General features: G+C 39.4%; 1 long non-coding RNA gene across 6 annotated transcripts in view; it reads right to left on the minus strand.

The window, feature by feature from the left end:
- Window positions 1–231: 231 nt before the first annotated feature.
- The window catches only part of LOC115612551, a 33,059-nt gene continuing 14,371 nt past the window's right edge, over window positions 232–18,919 (minus strand). For 2 of the 6 annotated variants that reach the window (XR_003993075.1, XR_003993071.1), the window contains exons 2-5: window positions 7,028–7,137; window positions 6,801–6,910; window positions 3,261–3,447; window positions 232–1,626 (exon numbers count right to left, since the gene is read on the minus strand). This is a non-coding gene — a long non-coding RNA (uncharacterized LOC115612551). The remainder of the gene's footprint in view (window positions 1,627–3,260; window positions 3,448–6,800; window positions 6,911–7,027; window positions 7,138–18,919) is intronic. The other 4 variants (XR_003993076.1, XR_003993072.1, XR_003993073.1 and 1 more) reach the window with 3 other exon arrangements.

Raw genomic sequence — 18,919 nt, forward strand, 5'->3', positions numbered from 1 at the left:
GAGGTGCTGGCACACGGTGCCCAGAGAAGCTGTGGCTGCCCCATCCCTGGCAGTGTTCAAGGCCAGGTTGGACACAGGGGCTTGCAGCAACCTGCTCTAGTGGAAGGTGTCCCTGCCTGTGGCAGGGGGTTGAAGCTAGATGAGCTTTAAAGTTCCTTCTGACCCAAACCATTCTATGACTCTGTGATTGACAATAATCTCTTCTTTGGAAAAAACATAATTTAGCCCACATTTGTTTTACATTTATTTCATATTATTTTGTAATATTTTAAGCTCCATATGGAATGAGAAGGACATCTGAAGGAATTTTCATCTTAGATCTCAATTGCTGCATTATAACCGTATAATTCTTCTCTTCTGCACATTTGCTAGAGTAATTTTTATCCCTCCCCAGCATATTAAAATTCCCTCTGCCCAAAGGTCTTGGTCACACAAAGACATATGCACAGTTTATGCATAGGATAACCCTCCTCACTTCAGTAGGCATTCTTCTGTACTTCATACTGAGTTTGTATTATTTCTTCACAGGTCAGAAGTCTGATGCTTACAGATCTTTCAGGGTTCTCTACAGCGCCCAAGGTAGGAATATGCGCAACAGAAAGGTCAAATTGTTAAGCCTCGCTGCTTCTTTTTCATTAGAGAACTAGAGACAAAAAATACCAGTGTAAAGCCTTTCTTTACATCTCTGTAAGTGAAGCAAAAACAGTGTTTGAGAGCAGGAGGCTGGGTGTGGGAATGTAAGTACAATGCATCTGTGATTTTCTAAAGTGATTTGGAGACATCTATTTTGCAACAATTGGGAAGAAACTGGGTGGGTGGTGTACAAGAGGGGGAACTGTGAAGACCAAATGTTTAGCTGTATTCAACTGTAAACAGAGTGATAGTCAGTAAACAGTCTCTCTGAAGAGAGTAATTAATAGGCACATGTGAAGAGATGGAAAAGAAGATGTATCCTTCTTCAGCAGACATCAAAGGGCAGGCTGGACAGTGAGAAATTAAGCATACCCAAAGGAGGCCACACAGCTGTATGTGCATTCAGTTAGGAAATGTAATGCAATATAATGAGCTAGGAAAAGGAGGAGAGAGGGGCTGAGATAGGCATTGAAAAAGGAGTTCTAAAGTAACAAAGGAAGGAGCAACTTCCTCTGCGAGGAAGGGAGCAGGAGTAGAGAAGCAGGGAGGTCTAAACAGGTCAGCTTTTTCTGTGGAGGGGTCAAGTTGCAGAGAAGTTTTGCAGGATTAGAAAGAGTGATAAGGTAGCGCAGTAGGTAGCCTCAAAATAAGATAAGGAAACAGGAGGAGCCACTGAAATGAATGGTTCGTCACTGTGATTCTCCTGCCTCTTGCTACATCTGAAAGCAGAACCCTGTGGCAGTTGGCCAGTTTGACAGGGAAGGCGATAAAAATAAATTACATCCTCTGTTTCCAATACAGACTGAGATGTTTCCAAAAGTATGGGGGAAGGGAACTTATTTGCAGGGAGGAAAGGTACTTACAAGATCCAAAACTCATTGTCTGTTCTCTATAAAGTGGTGTCACGACTTACTCCGTAACGTACTCACTTGGCTCCAAATGGGGTTTTGGAATGTTCCACCTCTGGGACCAGCTGCTTTCACGAATGTTCGGCTGGAAGAGAAATCCAAGTTCAAAATTAAGGAAATGCTATTTTTTGTCTCTCAAACAGCACACATGAAGCTGAGAATGAATCAGAGAAACTGAGGCCAAGCAGTTTGAGATTCCCAGTGTCCTGGGTGGTCTTTGCTGCTAAATTCTATTAGTGTCATCTGTAGAGAATGCTTTCCTTCAAAACCTGCCTAAAACTGGGATAAAGTAGATTTTCCCAACCAATTTGATTTACAGTTTAGCATGAGAAGAATACATGTTATTAGCAGTGTGGTTTTGGCCTACTGTTGCAAATCAGGTTTTGTGGCCTCAATTTAAATGGAGTCTAAGGAAGCAGTAAGGTCTTATTAGGTTTCCTTGGCACAAGTGGACGTGCACACTGTAGAGATACTGGCACAGGGTGCCCAGAGAAGCTGCGATGCCCCATCACTGGCAGTGTTCAAGGCCAGGTTGGACAGGGCTCTAAGCAACCTGATCCACTTGAAGATATCCCTGCTCATTGCAGGGGGACTGGACAAGATGACCTTTAAAGGTCCCTTCCAACCCAAACTATTCTACGATTCCATGAAACATACCCTGTCTTTTTGCATGTGCTATCCTCTTGGGTTTGATATGTGCTCTGTGTATCTGTGGAAACTGAGGATCACCATGTCTTCTCTAATACTTCTGGATGATGTGTCAGGTGACGCATGGAGGGAAAACGTGTCTTGTACCATGCAGGGACTATAACTGTGGGTATCACACAAGCCAGGGAAGTACTTTGCATCCTGGCACTCCATCCCGCAGTTAGGATCAGGCAATTGCACTGTTAGTTACCTACTATCACTCTCCCAGTGAGAAAGCAGTCCAAATTCTTTGTTGAACCATGTATTGCAGAGCAAGCCATCAGATCCCCATGAACTCGAAATCAAAAGTAGATCTATCCTTACAGATCCAGAACAAATATATTATTCATCTTACCTAGCTGATTTGTCCCATACCACTCGTGATTTTCCCAGAGAAAGATTCTGCATATGACTAATGGCATTTTTTGAGGGTTAGACATTCCAAAGTTGTCTACTCGAGGGAAGAAATTTCATGTTTCAGCAACTTAGAAACATTGGCTACAGTTACTGCAAAGAATGGGATTGCAATTAGTCTTCTACAGTCTTTATAGGAATGCCTGAAAACCAGAGATGTCAATACTGACAGCCTGAGAGGTCAGTAAGGCAGTGTCCTTTGCTGACAAACAGACCATGCCTCAAAACTCCCACTGGCTGAGCTGGTAGAGATAACATTTAGTGTGAGGCAGAGCAGCTTCACTTTTAGGGCTGCCTCTGTGGTTCTCTGGAATTCTCTTTGCCGGAAAACAACACTGTATTATCCTCCAGAGATCAGCCAGGGCTGGGCTCCCATCTGTTCATGGATCTGCACCTGTTTTTCGTTTCACCAATTGTGGCCACATGGCCTAAGACTGTGGGGGAATACAGAAAAGCAAAGGAATGTGTGGTTCAGGCACTGGGGTTGGATTCAGAAGTTCTGAGTTTAAATCCTGGCTGTGTGGCATAGCCTTGGTGAGTCCTTTAATTTCTGTCTGCCTTAATCTCATCTGTAAAGGAGAGGAAGGAGTGATTATTATTCTGGGGCCTTCTCCTTACCTTTTTTAACAAGGAATTGGAGAAATTCATTTTTTTCTCTGCCTGTATTTCACCGGGCACAGAAGTCTTTACAGAAGTGGATCTCTGTATAGCACATCACTGACGATTAGGAACACCAGACACATCTCCGATCCATTTCCTTTGCACGCTGAAAAATAGTTCCTTAGGAAAGTTGCTCAGTTTCTGCCTGTGTAAATGACAATACTGCTTGGACATAGCTCCAGTAGGAAAGAACTCCTGTGTGGATATTTTGAGTGTTTATCTACAACTGGTGCATGTGAATCTAGTGTAGGCACTCTGTTGATCTGAGGCTGAATCATATTCTAGCTGCAGCCAGCTTGAGACATACAGAGGCAGCATATGTATCAGTTCCCTGCCTCATGTCTTGCACTGGACATGCCATAGATTTGGCATTGTACATTTCATAGTCCTTACACTTGTTTAGAAAACAGAAGCAAAGTTGGCCCCTCTGCCTACACATTTTATTTATTGCTTTATCAGCCAGTAAATTCTGTGTTTGTACAACAGTTTGTCTGCATCTTGTGTTGACAGCCCATAGATAGCCTGAGGCTAAATAAAGAGGGTAGCTGCTGTCAGGTTCCATGTAAGTTCTCAGCTGGGTATGGTAATGCCATGCTAACTGGGGACGTGCTGACCTTGCCAAATGCTATCAGCCTCTGCAAGGGTCCCTTAAAGTGCTCAGAGATCCTCACAACTCATTCTTTGTGAATTCTCAACCCAGGCACCACTCGTAAAGAATCCTCCCACATTTTTTCTGTCCTATCTGGGTATTAAGTTGACTGTAACTGTTCTCGGAGTTGATTTTCACCTTGAGCCTCACTCAACTTCTATTGAAAGCTGCTGGGGTTTGTAACTGACTTCAATGGAATTAGACAGAGCTTTATCAGAAAGTTTGCTGTTTGCGTAAGTTTGATTTCCATGTGATATATACCTAGTCATGAGAATTCTAGGTTGATTTATTTACCTCCAAATATGGAAAGTTCATTGCAATCTAAGGTTACTTTTCCTCAGTGTTTAAAATTTTTTCCTCATCTCTCATCTGAATTTGTTTAACTTATGTTTTATGTCACCGGATGTTCGTCTGCTTTCACCTGTGCCTACTGTTGGACTCCATAGCTCTATAGTATCCCCATATAGATCCTTAAGCATTGCAGTCCATCAACTCCCCACTTTTTCTTCTTAACCATCTTTAGAGTCACGTATGTATTTCAGAACTACATTCATTCATAACTCTATTTTCAGAATTTGGGTTATATAGATTTATCCTCCTCCTGGTGACCTGAATCACTGTGCCTAAAACAATATTTTAGATGTTGGTGTCACATTAAATATTTCCATTGAAACTCCTGTGGTTCACACTCACTCTATAGTTTTGTCAGGTCTACTTATAAAATCAGTTTTTTCACATTCAGATACATAATCCACATTGGACTCAATGGAAATACCCATTTTACCCAGGAATGGCAAGATCAGACCTTAAACTAGCAGGCAATGCCAACATAATGCCAACAACAAAGATGTTCATCTTGAAAGAGCCAACTACTGAGATTCTTCCTCCATTTCATGACTCGGCTTTCTTTTATGGCCTATTCTTAGGTTAATTCCATCAAATCATTTTTTTCCAGAGAATGCTATAACTTAATTTGCTAAAAGGTGAACTAAATCTAGACCCAGTGCTATTAAGTCATCGAGTAATTGAAGTGGGAAAGGACCTTTGCAGGTCATCTTGTTCACCTTTTAAAATGAACCATTCATAAAGGACATGACTTATGAATGTTATGACAGATTATGGCAACAAGAATGTTGCTAATATATTTTGCTAGGCACCTTCTCACTGTGCATGCTTAACATATATTTTGGAGCAAAACTCTACTAGTCAAACTAAAATCAACATCAACCTTATGGAAGTATGAAAATGACCCTGAAGTCTTTTGTTTAAAGCACATAATGTGCAGCAAGTTGGCTTAAAAATGTTTCTTTATCTATACGTATTTGTATTTTCATTCTACTTTGTCAAAAAGAGTATGAAGAATTAGTCTTCCCACTTTTGGAATGATCTTAGTAAAACTGGGCATTTGACAGAAATCTGTAAAGTTGGTTTGGTTTGGGTTTGGGGTTGGTTTTATTTTTTCTCCTTTTTTTTTTTTTTTTTTTTTTAATATATATAAAATGCTGTTGTAACATTTGCTCTTCTGGTCTTATTCTTTATTTACTACATTTTTTTGACATCTGTCCCTGTCTCTTTTCATCAAATATTTATCTGCAGCAGCTGAAAGAGCCTCATTTGTTTTAATTAAAAATAAGACCACCAAGCTGGGATCACTTCCTTAGCTCTTCCACGGCTTGCACAGACAGAGAGTAGATCTTGTGAGGTTTTCCTGAGGGTGGCCCATTGACAGGCTTTCCCCCCTCCCTATATCCTTTTCTTTTGCACCATGTTTATTTTTGGATAGAGAAATGTAATCAGAGCCACATTCCAGACAAAGAAACTTTTTACAGTTAACATGCATGAGAAAGGAGGAAGATCATGTTGTGTTTCGTTTGGTGTTTCATTGTAAGAAACCATTTTCTAATTTGTGGCTTCTGGAATGGAATGATCATTGCCACAGAAACACAGGAATTGTCACAGCAATAAGGCCTCTAGTTCAGCATGCTGATACTGACATAGGCAGCAAGCACTTAAGGAAAAACTGTAGAAATTCAGCTGAGGAATATCCTACAGGTTTAAAACATGTTTTTGCACTTTCCCTCACTAATACCTGCCTGTTTTTTTAGGGTTTTTTTGGTGTCCCATCCCCCCCCCCCCCCCCCACGTTGACTTAAGAAGAGGAAAAACAAAGACAAAGCAGCAACCTAAAATAACTCCTTCGTGCAAAGTTAGCATTCTAAGCTCATGGTACATAGTTGATGCCTATTGCTATTAAAACTGTTCTAGAAGGTGTCTGGGACATGTTATTTTCAGTTTTACATGTCCTAGACAAATACTCTGGAGTGCACAGACAGACTGCTCACAACTTCTAGAGATGGTGAGATGTCTTCTAGTCTCAAGATCCCAATTAAGTTGCACAACATCACTGACCTTTCTCAGCCATCTTGATTATCTTAGTTCTTGTTAATGTGACAGAATTTTAAATTAGGCTTTTACATTTATTTTTGATGGAGGAGACAGAGGAGACTAATAAGCAAATCTTGGTTTTTTTCATACCCCATTTTACCTCATTCTTCATCTTACATGAGAAGTAAAAATTACAACAAACTATCCCCGTGAATCACCAAATTAAAACTTTTATATCCTCACTTGGCAAAACTTACCTTCAAAAATTACCCTACATCCATCTCCCCTGGCAGTGTGTTACAGCAGAGTTATCCAGTGCTTAGACAGGTATTTCTTACAATTGTCTGTTGGATACTAGGCATTTATTAGCTTTAAAACAAAAAGATCTAATTTCTTTGTAGGTGTAATCAGTTTAAGACTTACACTCCAGTAGGTGGAGTTCTCTAAATTCTGAAAAAACTTACCATACTAAGATCCTGACAGTAACCTGTGCACCTCTCAGTTTATTTTGTAGGCAAAGTAGTAAGAAACACTGATGTGATCTTACATATCAAAAATCACTTCACTACAGCATCTGCATAAAAAAATGGGTTCAGGTGAGTAAATACATTTTTTTCCCTCATAATACACATATGCAACAGGCACACGTATAGCAGGTATCAGAACATTTATATAAAAGTTGTTAACTTACCCGGATGTCAAAAGAGATTTTGTCTCAGCATCTTTTCCAGTTCACAGTATTCTCTCCTATTCCGCAGGACACAGTAATGTGGCTGCATAATGTCCTCACGCAGATCAGTTCTGCATTTGAGACATACCGGTAAAGCTGACACAGAACTTCTTTAAGGGCCAAGTTTTCAATAGTAGACACATATATTGAGAGCACAAGTTTAAATGAAAACTTGACCTCTAGATTGTCCTATACCGATACTTATTATTTAAGTAATTTTTACAGACAATAATTCACTATATTATAGTTACAATATTGTACTGTAACTGTCTAAGACCTTGATACTGGCATAAAGGAAAAGAATCAGTTATGTAGGTTGGAATCAGAATTTAATCCTTTCCTTGCAAGGTACTGAGACAGGAGACAGCACCATTGCTTAGTCAATTGAACAACAGAAGGGTATTCAGGAACCTAGATTTTCTTTCCAGCTCTGCCTCTGGATCAAGGGTGACCTGCGTCAATTGCGGTTTCTACTCTGTAAAATGCAACTATAAAATCTCTTTTTAGAAGTATTTTAAATGAGAAGGTTCTGTAAAGTACCCTGGATTCAATGCCGACTGCTTACAACGGTAAGTGAAATCAGAGTTAAACTAATTTAAGAGAGACTTTATTAACTAGAAAGATTACGAGCTTGTCAAAAAGATATTAATTAAAGTCTGGGGACTGCTTGCCAGTGTCATTCTAAATTAATCGCTAATGGGTTTCTCTTAAAAGTGGAGTGCAGCTGCAAGAACATTAGGCTCAAAAGAAACTTGATTTTGTTTATCATTCATTTTTACTTTGTTTAGCAAAGGATTTCTAAATACCAAAGAACTGTTTCTGGCAAGGATATTTTTGATTACAAAAATCTTTCTATAATCTAAATGGCAGAATTCACACACTATAACCTTCTACACTTTTCTCTCTTTCTGTAAATCTCTGATAATAGAAAAACCTTCAGAACTTGTACATCTTTTAAAAGGCAAAGAAGCCAAAAAAGCCAACTGTGTTTTTAAAGCCAGTAGCACACAAAAAGGATTGACTGACAGACAGAAAGTTAGCAGTGGTTCTACTGACCCCCAAAGCATGTGTGGTTGGTGCCATGCTCTTTGGGGCTAGTATCACCCATGAAAGCAATTCAGAACAGGCCAGAGCTTTCTCCTGATCTCAAGGCTTCTGGTTTTTATAGCTATACTTCAGGGCACGGGGTGTTTGTGGGGGTGGGAAGTGATTCATATCCAATTCTGTCCCTATTTACAGGCTATGTGTTCTAGCTTTTCATATATGAGTTTTGGTGCGATGTCTCACAGATGTAAGTGCTTTAGGAGGATATGTAGTTAAAGAAAGGCTGTACTCTGATGAGGCTTAAATTTGTACCAATTATACTCTTTAGAGACATAGTATAGTTACACTGGCGTAAAATGTGGGAAAACAGAACCTGAAGATTCCAATCCCTGCTAGCAGGTTGAGAGGCCATGCTGGCAAAAAGCCTGTCCTACATTAGAGCTCCATTTTTTGTCAGTGATAGAGACTCCCTTGCTCTGACTCTTAGACAAGACTTAGTCAGACCAACTTTTCAGTTTAGGCATCCAAGGAGTATTTGCAGGTACTTTCTTTTCTGTTCAACAGTAGTGAGCAGGCACCCACAATAGAGAACAAAAATGTATCCCATTGAACATCTGTTAAGCTATTTATTTCCTTATTTATGCTACATAATAGTATCATCATTTTGTATCAGTCCCTGGGTTAAACAGAAACACAGCTCACTACGTTAAAGGAAGTTGAAGAGTTCTGGGCTACCTCAGACAGTATTTTTTAAATACTGGGAATACAGTGAAAACATTTATTTTTGATAGAGCTCTGCCAACAAATGAGGAAATTATAAGCTGTTATTTTTCTATTCCTACAGTTTCAGTTTGAAAATATGAAAGCTATCACTACATATAATTCTGCTAATTCAGATATGTTAAATCCTGACAAGACCATCAGGACCAAAAAGCACAGTTCTGGCCTTGTGGAAATCAGTGACAAAAATACCACTTGATTTTAAAAGATGCCAAAATTACACCAAAGTGGCTTGGTTTTTCATACTCCAGAAAATAAAAATATGATTTGCACCTTCCCATAATGATCTTTCTGTTCAGACAGTCACGATCTTCATCATATTGGGATGCTTCAGCATTTTGGTCTTTATTTTGGATGCTGGTCATATTAACAGTGCAAATACTAAATGATATGGGAATATGGTGCTTTGAAGTGCTGGGGACTATTCTGTTAATGGCTTGGGAATATGGCTAGCACAGCTGTCTCCATATTGCTTGTGAACAGAATTCCTCTTCTTTTTGCTTCACAGAACTTGATGACAGAGTATTAGTAATTTTGAAACTCTTTAATATACTAATTATAAGTCATCTTCCTAATACTTACAAAACCATCTCAGGAAAGAGTAACATAGTACTATTACATTAACCATCCAATTTGAAACATCTGGACTCTAAACCTGTAAGTTCAGAACCCCCAGCAGAATTTACCAGACATTTCTGCTCAAATATTGACATGACCAAGTTCATACATTTTTCTTCAGAGGGATTTGAACCAGGTCCCAAAGTTTCCCTATTTGATAATATATTTATCATTGCGCCATCACTTCTCTACTCATACACATGAATACATACAGTATATAGACAGTCTCTCTTCTGTGTTTCGTAGCTATATGTGTGGTATGCAATGTGCTGGACCAAACTGGGGCAGGACCAGCAGCTAGAGAAATCCTTTTCACAGAAACTTCTAGGATTGAAGTACTAAGTCTCCCATGGAAATGAGACACAATAGAATGACAGAACAACATTCTGTGTGCCATGTGTGAAGACTCTGTACCTGCCAGTGAATCTGCTATTGCACTGAGAAAAAAAGAGGAGGGCCTGTAGTCCACCATGTTTTTTGGGACTCGGAGACACTGTTTAACCAAAGCAGAATGCTTTGACAACAAAGTATGTCTTGTGAGACGGCCATTAAATTGTAGCTGTACTCGGTAATCATAATGTAATTAATAAATATACACTGCAAGGTGAATGCCATGCAATGTCTGGTCAGTGTCAGGATTCCTCTAGTAACATATGGACAAGGAAGCTTAGTGATTCACACACCATGCTCGGAGTTACTATAGTTGCCAGTCGATTATCACGGAGAAAAGTTACTAAGTTCCTTAAAATTAGAAAATGTGTTAGAAAAAAAGGGAGGTCAGAGAAAACACAGTATCCTGTTGTCCTAGCATTGAAATATCTTTTTTACAGCAACTTATACAGTCTGTGCATCTATAGATGCACCGTAACACCGATTCACCAGAAGCCTTACTTTACTAGATGCTCTGATTTAAGATTTCTAGGCATCCTGCCTAATCTTATAATCCAATAATCCTAAAATCCAGAAATTAAAGAATGTTTTGACAAAGCGATGTGAGGCTCATTCCTCTAATTATGCTGCACAGTTTAAGCTCGCTGATTTCAAATACATAGTAATGTACCCATGTAAAATACACACACAGTATGTATTAGTAACTTACTAGAGTAATAGATGCTGCTGCAGAATGCAGCCTATTAACAGCTTCATCCAAACTGAAACTACATTAAGCCATCTTATTGCCAAAGAAGAAAATTCTGGGGGAAGCGTTCACTTAAGCAGTTCTGTTTCCTTGCTGAGAATGCATGCAATTATACTTCTAACACTATATCATATCCAAGACCAACAATACTAAAAAAAAATAGAATTTAATAAGCAGCTTCTAGAAGCCCCTCTCATTCTGTCATGTGGGTTGGATTTCTCTTCAAGCTCTGCCATTTTGCTGGTGTTTCGTATCAGAAAAGTGCAGACTCTGTTGATTCAGAATGAGAGACATGAAATGTTGCTCAAGTACTGAAGCCATGGAAAGACTAGAAGCTTCAGTGGTGCAGAGTATTTATATTATATGTTGGTTAATTTAAGATAATAACAAAAATACTTCTATTCTTCCCATGGTAGAATTATACTTTATCAAGTATAATTAACACTCTTTCCTGCTCCATTCCTAGACATTAAATCATTCCTTCTTTTATTGACCTGGTTTTTTGAGAGGTATGAAAATTAACAAACATCTGACTAATCTCTAGAAAATTTCTCCATCATAAAGGACCTCCGAAACAGTAGGTTGACAATTTGCCATTTGCACTCTTGCCACTACATGAAAGATGTCTGCGCTGCTAGACCCAATCTAGACAGCACAACTTCCCACACTGGACTCACTCTTCAGAAAGAGGTCCCAGTGACTAAGACCCACACAAGAGTTTTTATCTTGTGCTCCTCTATATATCCTGACCATCATCATCAGTCTGCTTTGCTTGTCTAACTGTAATGGTTCTGTGGGAGGATCCTTAGGGCTGCAGAAGGGAACAAACTGAAGAAAGAATTAGGAACTTGACTACTAATCTCTGAAATGGCTGGTAGCTGGTACCGGTGGCTGGCTGCACTTCACGCACTGTACGAAAATGAGTAGAATGAGGAAAACGTGGGATTAGAGGCATTTTACCAGGCTTCAAAGTATATCCATTCTATCGCCTGTCCCTCAGCTGAAGCTGCAGATTGATGACAATGAGACTGGTGAATGAGTAGGGGAAAAAGTTACACAGCAGGCCTGGGGCAAGCAAAAGCACTGCTGAACTTCTGGAGAGGAATGCTCTTGTGCTATTTGGTAACGTGAGAGAAATTTGGAGTATATAGGGTTTGTCCCAGAAGCTGGAAGAGAAACTAAATGGTACACTGAACCTGTTGTAGCAGAAACGTGTAACAGAATCACATAATCATTTAGATTGAAAAAAAAAAAGATTTATGCTGCACAGAAAACTGTGCAACATAAATGACCTTAAGATCATTGAGTCCAACCAAGCTGCTTTTCAGAATTTTAAATTGGACTCAGGTTACATACGAAGCCTGCATTATCACAGTCTGATAAAGTAGGTGTCTCCAGAAAAGTACTAATTTGCTAGTGAAACAAATTACAATGTTTTATTTGTGAGTTCTGTTGACCTTCATCCTGGTAAGAGGATAAAATGTTAAAAAGAGGATAAAATGTTAAAGAAACAGACAAGAGTGTTTTTTTACAAGTGGAACCTTTGTAATAGAAAGACTATGTCTGTGTGACAGGATGGCTTGGCTTGTTTGCTGTTTGTTTTGAGGATTGGGGTGGGGGGGGTAATGAACAAAGCAATTACAAGAGACAAAGATTCAGCTTTTGCATTGTCCCAGCAATCTAGGGGAATTGAATCCACTGGCTGCCTGGAGTCCGTTCTTGTTAATCCCTCCATTAACCCTTTCATTCAATGAGCCCTCAATCTTCCACTAGAAGCAAACTGCAGTTTGCTTGTGTCCATGTCCACATTTTTCTTTCAGTTTTACATTGGGCAGGAATCCTTCTCTGCAGTGTTTAGTTCCTTTTAAATGCATCAGTCTATTATCAGATCATGTCCAGCTTTTCCAGTGTTGATATCATTATTATTAGAAATATAGAGTACAGTGATATTATTCAAATGACCACACTGAATCTTTCCTCTTTTCCCAATGATCTCCCATAACTTCACTGACTTTTGTGTTGATACGTGCTTTTCACAATCCTTTGCCCAGAAGCTAAGGGGTTAATTGTTTTTTATCATGTATGTATTGTATGGGCTGAGATGAAAGCCATGGCTCAGCAAAGTCTTGGCTAAACATGCCTATTAGCTTCAAACACTCATTCTAAAAAAAGTGTTGCTGTGCACCTGCTATTTTAATTCATATTAAGTTATTAAAATCAAAACAAAGTGTCAGACTAGAAACAGAGCAGTGCTATGATCTGTGAGAAGACATCAAAAGTGGACAGATTATGAAGTCTGATATGGCTACCGGAGTAATGTCTAAATTTAGACTATTTCTGTGTAAAATTAGAGAGACAACTGGCACTGAAAACAATGCTGTTGGTTTATATCAGCAAGATACGGATCCCTTTTATCTTGCATAAAACATTAATTACTAGCTTTTATGCAGTTGTCCTGCCCACAGTGATTCTCTGAAGAGGGGTGGAGGAAAGAATTTTTGCAAGGAAAAGTTGAAAAGCATTTCCCTCTGGCAAGGCACCCATCCTTGACCACTGTTTAAAACAGGATACTGGGCTAGGTGGGCTTTTGGTTTGACCCAGCACAGGTGCTTTTAACTTCCTACATATTCACTCTTTTCACCTGGAACAAAACCTGTTGTTTCTCTTTTGCTTCTAGTCCCAGCCAGCCAGAATTAGGGAAGCAAACGACTATACTGCAGTAACTAGTGAATCTCTGTGCTGGGATCAAATTCTTTGATGTGAGATACTGAAATGGCTCCTTTCTGCCCAAATTTCCAGAGTCAGAACTTGGTAGAAGTTGATAGGCTTCCCTCTGCAAACGGGAGAATCACACATTTTGTAATTATAGAGGGGGGGATATAGTTAGCCAACTGGACGCTCTACACACTGACCAGGAGATATTCCAAAAGTACAGACTGCCTGTTACAATTGTGTCCTGCAGTGCTGCTGACATCCTGCTCTGTGTCTCAGAATATGAGATAGCAGCATGTATTACCTCAGCTAGGAAAGATGAAAAAGAAAACATTGCTTATCAATAGACATGGACCAAACTGTTTCTCAGAAATCAGGTGACCTGAAACTCTGCTATAGCAACTCTAAGCCTGGGAAAAAAAGCTTGCATTAAACTGCACATATCAGAGAATATTAAAGGTTTAAGATGAGCAAAGAAGACATTTCAAAAGTACAGAAGTATCAGCTAAACCTTGGGATCCAACAGATGCTTAATTGCAATGAAAAAAAGGAATGAAATATAAATATCAAAGTACATACAGAAAAATATTCTGCGAGTATCTGTAAGTACTTAGTGAAATGACTGAATAGATCAGATCTTCTTTCCAAGCCTAGAAATTTTTTAGTACACAGATGGTCTAAAATTCAGGGGAAAAAAAAGTATCACATCATAAGTCAGTTGTTTAACATACTCTGTGTTTATATAAACTATGGGTAGACACAGCATTACTGTAATATCGTGGTTGAGAAATCAGGCACTCAGGGGTCAGAAAATGCAGCATGGGTCAAACCACAACCATAATTCTCCCCTTTTCTTGCTTATGCCTGAAAAGATGAGACTGGATGTCCTACTGACTTATGTGAGGGGGCCTGAGTTCATCAATGGGATTTAATGGTCCTGACCAGCCTCACCTGAGGCCTCCACCCACAACCCTGCCCATGAGCCCAAAGGCTTCATTTGAGAACAGCCCTATGCCTTCACTTCCTGCCTGAGCTATGTTTTAGGTGTGCTTATGCTCGGCCCTGGACCTTGCTGATGAGATCATGAGGTGGGCTGACCTCCCAGCTTCATTTCTGTTTTGCCTGTTCCTATGGTCCTGCCTGATGATTCCTGGGCTGACCCTGACCTGCAGACTGCCTGCCTGCCTTGATGTTGGACCTGCCTTGCTGCTGCAAGCTTGCCTGGTATTTGGACTTTTGCTTAATCCCTGAGCCTTCCCTGCAGTTTTGCTCTGGTCTTGTGGAACAGGGCCCAGACCACTGGTTAAGAAATGAAAATCAATTATTAAAAACTTACAACTATTGCATTGCAGTAGTTGTGTGCAAGTGTGATAACGTAATACTAATGAACAGGACATTAAAACAGATGTCTTTAGGTAGAAAGTAACTTTCCCAAAACCTTGAAAAAATATTTGACATTTTGTATGAGACTTCACAAAACCATCTTTATTGGCCTCCTCTATTTGGAGTTTGGCTATCTCTCTATTTTTTCTTTCTTAATTTGTTTTCAAAATTTTCTAGACTTTGGTTATGAAAAGTGAAATTTCTCTTAGCAAAAAAAAAAAAAAAAAAGAAAAATTATTTGAGGTTGTTTCTAAGCTTGTGTCAGGAATACCAGTGTGTTTTAGCTCTGCTATTAATTTTTCTAAGATCAATAGTTCCATAGAGAATACCAAGAAAAGGCTGGAGCACTTTCAAACTGACAAAGCATTACATGCTTCAAGTCTTAAGCGGACAGGAGGTGAAAACTTCTGCCATGTTAGAATTTGGTGGCTCCTGCTGATTTTGGGGGACCAACACCTTACCCAACAGGTACAACAGAGAGACCATTCTGCCAAATGAAATGTTTCCAGAGACAACCAAAAAAAAAGTCAGGAGATGCCTCCTGGCAAGAATCACAATGCACAAGAGAAACCAAACTGACAAAAGAGATGCGGCTCGAAGGCATTCTCATGGACAAAATATGTACTTAATTTGCACAGCCAAGGAAACTTCAAATATTTAAGCGGTGGGGAGGGGGCTGTGGAAATCGTAACCTGTTGTACATTAGTGAGGTATGGCTAGAAAGCAGCAATTGGTGGCTTTGGCATTGGCAGTGTGAAAGCTCAGCCCAGTACCTAAGCAGTCTCTGGTCTGTTAATTTGCCAGTTTCAAGATGAAATTGTAGACTTCTTCAGAGTTTGAAAAACTTGAAGAGAGTCTGAACAAGAGAAATTGAGAGATTGGGAGATGGGGGGGGGGAAAGGCAGCAGAGGAAAAAGATTGTCTTTTGAAGTTTTCAGATGTAAGGAAAGACCTGTGCCTTTAAAGCAAACTTTCCTGACGTTACAAATCCAAAAAACCTCACTGTGGCCAAAAGCCACATTGCATATAGTTATCTTTGAAAGGAAGGGGGAGGGAGATAAGTTCACAAGCAGGAAATGGCTTCCAGGTGTCTCCCTACCCCAGTGCACAACTCGATCACTGCAGTCAGCGATGCCAGGCTTAGTAGTCCCAGCTGTCTTGCTTCTCCAGGATTTGGACTAATCATGCATTATCACAGCCTTTCTCCTGGTGACAAAGCATAACCCTGGCTCTGGAGCTGTGCTTGAACTGCTTACAGGCTGTGGGTGATTGAAAAAGTTACAGGTAGGCCTTCTCAATCAAGTATGAGCATGTGGAAATAAGCAGGGTATATGTACATACATCTGTGTATGCACTCATGCCCGTGTGCATAGAAATTCAAACCACATCTGTTTTTGGAGCTGGACAACAAAATCAGCTACTCTGCTTCTTGGTGTGCCGTGGAAGGAAGTAACTGAATGTGGCACACTCTTTCCATCCCAGCACTCTGCACAGCTGGTAAAGAGGGAGAAAAAGAGGAGAAAAAGATCAGTTCCATTTATTCTACCTCAGTGTTGCCTCCCCCCCCTTTCTTCCAGCTGCAGAAACACTTCCTTGTTGGGTATTATGCTTTCATTGTGCAAAAAGATGCAGAAGGAGCTTTCTAAATCCTCGTTACAGCTTGGTAGTTAAAAATATAACAAAACAGTAATTAGCTTATATGTCTGACACAGAAAGGAAAGTAAGTTTTAAGGATTACTGTTCAAACATTCTCTTTTGGCCTTGTCCTCATGCAAAAACTTGAATTCATAGCATTAAACACAGACAAGTGCTGCTATCCATCCTATTACATTATTTACTTCAGTATGAGCCCACGGCATGATGCAGTAGAAGAGTGTCCTTTTATTTGGCAATGAAGTCACATTCCATGCTGGCTAACTTTACTGTTTTCCGGTTAACCAAAATCAATTTAATAATCAGCAGGGAATGTGACATCTTGCTGGGGTGGGGGGAATAAAGAAAACCAAAAGTAATTTTATTTTTATTGAATATATTGTGCCACAAAATAGAGAGCTTTTACTTGGCTGCAGGAGCAATGAATATTTGCGCTCTTAGTGCTGATGAAAGTTTCTCCATTGCTGTCCCAAGAGATACTGGGTTTACTGTGTTCTCTGGAGGACCATTTTGAACAAAACTCTAAAGGTCTGCATTCAAGCATGCAACTTTTAGTGACTGTTTTATTTTTAAAGCTGAATGAAAGTATAGCTGTTCCTTAGCCTGGAAAAAGCTGTACAGAATGACAGTTTTCTTAAGACAAATTAGCAGCTTCCCCGTGCAAAGGGATGAACAGATCAGTGAGAAGTTTAACTCCTAGACATAAATCAAAAAATAAAAAATCTGTCTTCCCGAAAAGCAGTTGGAACGGCAGGAATTGGCACCGTATTTTCATGTCTATGTAAAAGGTGAGACTGATGGCTTGACACCAACCAGCGCCACCCATATTAGAGACTCTCTCTCTAAGTTCTGGAATGGCAATTGTTACGTGCCTGTATTGTGGAACTTATAACAATTCTTTAATGTGACATATTAATCACATTATATTAGACATACAAAGAGTCAAGAAAACACCTTCCCTTCTGTCATTATGTTTTCTGACAGCAGCAAACACCCTGATGATACCAATGTGCCTACATCATGGTAAGCTGAATATACCAGCACTCTATATTCAGTTGACAATTTTGCTAAGCTCTGACATTTCCACATTGGAGTAGGGTCACGCATCTGTTTCTATTTTTCCACTAAAGCTTTTAATATTGTAACTTTTAATCTTTATTTCTCACTGCATGAGAAATCCTAAAAAGCTTGAAGCTGTAGTCTACCAACTCTATTGTCAAATCAGGAAAACTACATGACTCTGTAATCTAAAGTTTTATTACCTACTTTTTGCCTAACTGCTTAGCTTCTTCCCAGATCTGGCTGTTTCAGAATTAAGCACACTACTCCTGCACCATATGTTCAGATGCGCCAAGAGAGAAGGGAGTTGTTTTTCAATTGGCTCACTGTCTTTTAATGAGGCAGGGGACTTGTGACCTCAGTGCATTGCAGCTGATAAATGGTAGGATGTACCCACACATACTCGCAGAAAACCTGCAAACAAAATGAGTTGTGGGTAATCTCTAGCCTTTACTAGGAAAAGGCAATCTGTGGGCAAACACTTAAGCAGAAAGCTAATGCTTACTAGCATGTGATTTTAAACTGCTAGTGCACAAGCCTGTCAACATTTATTTCCAGGTTCTCTGATCCTCTTTATTAGTTTCCTGTCTTGCTTTCATCTTAACCAAGTCACAGAAAGGTTTGATTTTCTTTTGTTAACAGATATTCAATTTTTTTCTTCAAATCTGTTTGCATTTCTCCAGGATCCGAACAGGTTAAAAATGTTGTTTGTGCTGCTGAAGGTAAAGTATGCTCTTAAACAAAAAGTTATGTAACTTATACAGAATAATATCACATGCTAGACCATTATGCTAGGATCTGATCAGACAAGTAAGCTTTGCTTTCATTAAAGGCTTTAATCTTGATTATACTCCGGAGTTTTCCTCTAAAGGATCTTTCATGCTCTGGTCTGGAATTTTTCAAATAACTAACACTATTTTTTGAGAAATCAAAAGCAAATTTTTTTCCCCTTCTGTTTTTAAAAGTAACAGCGTGATGACAGAAAAACTTCCCCTTGGCTCTCAACTGGGAGTTATAAATACCCCAAAGCTAAATCCTAGTCTGGGTTGGGGTTTTTTTAATTTTATTTTATTTTCTTTCTCCAAGATCTCTTTTCTGGAGGTATGTTTGAGCCTTAGATCTCTTGCTTGCATTGCTACAGAAATGATGAAAGTCTGAGATCTCAATCAAAGGCTTAACAAAACAATAATCCTCTATTGCCCTAATTCTTCTCAGAAACATCTCTCTCTGAGAAGAACAGTCCTTAAGCTTTTACATCTTTTTCTGCTTAAAATTACTTTCCTAAATAGAAGGAATTGTTTCCTTCGCAAGTCTTTGTGCCTGAAGAACACTGCATTTATGGGAAAGCATCTCTCAGGCTTTTTAGTTCCTACCCCTAAATACTATGACAGTGATAACACTCTACATCCCTCAAAAATTACAACTTCCTTCTTAAACAAACAGAATAATTCACTAGTGTGCTTCAC

The sequence above is a fragment of the Strigops habroptila genome, chromosome 9 (genome assembly GCF_004027225.2).
Source record: "Strigops habroptila isolate Jane chromosome 9, bStrHab1.2.pri, whole genome shotgun sequence".
Classification (NCBI taxonomy): domain Eukaryota; kingdom Metazoa; phylum Chordata; class Aves; order Psittaciformes; family Psittacidae; genus Strigops; species Strigops habroptila.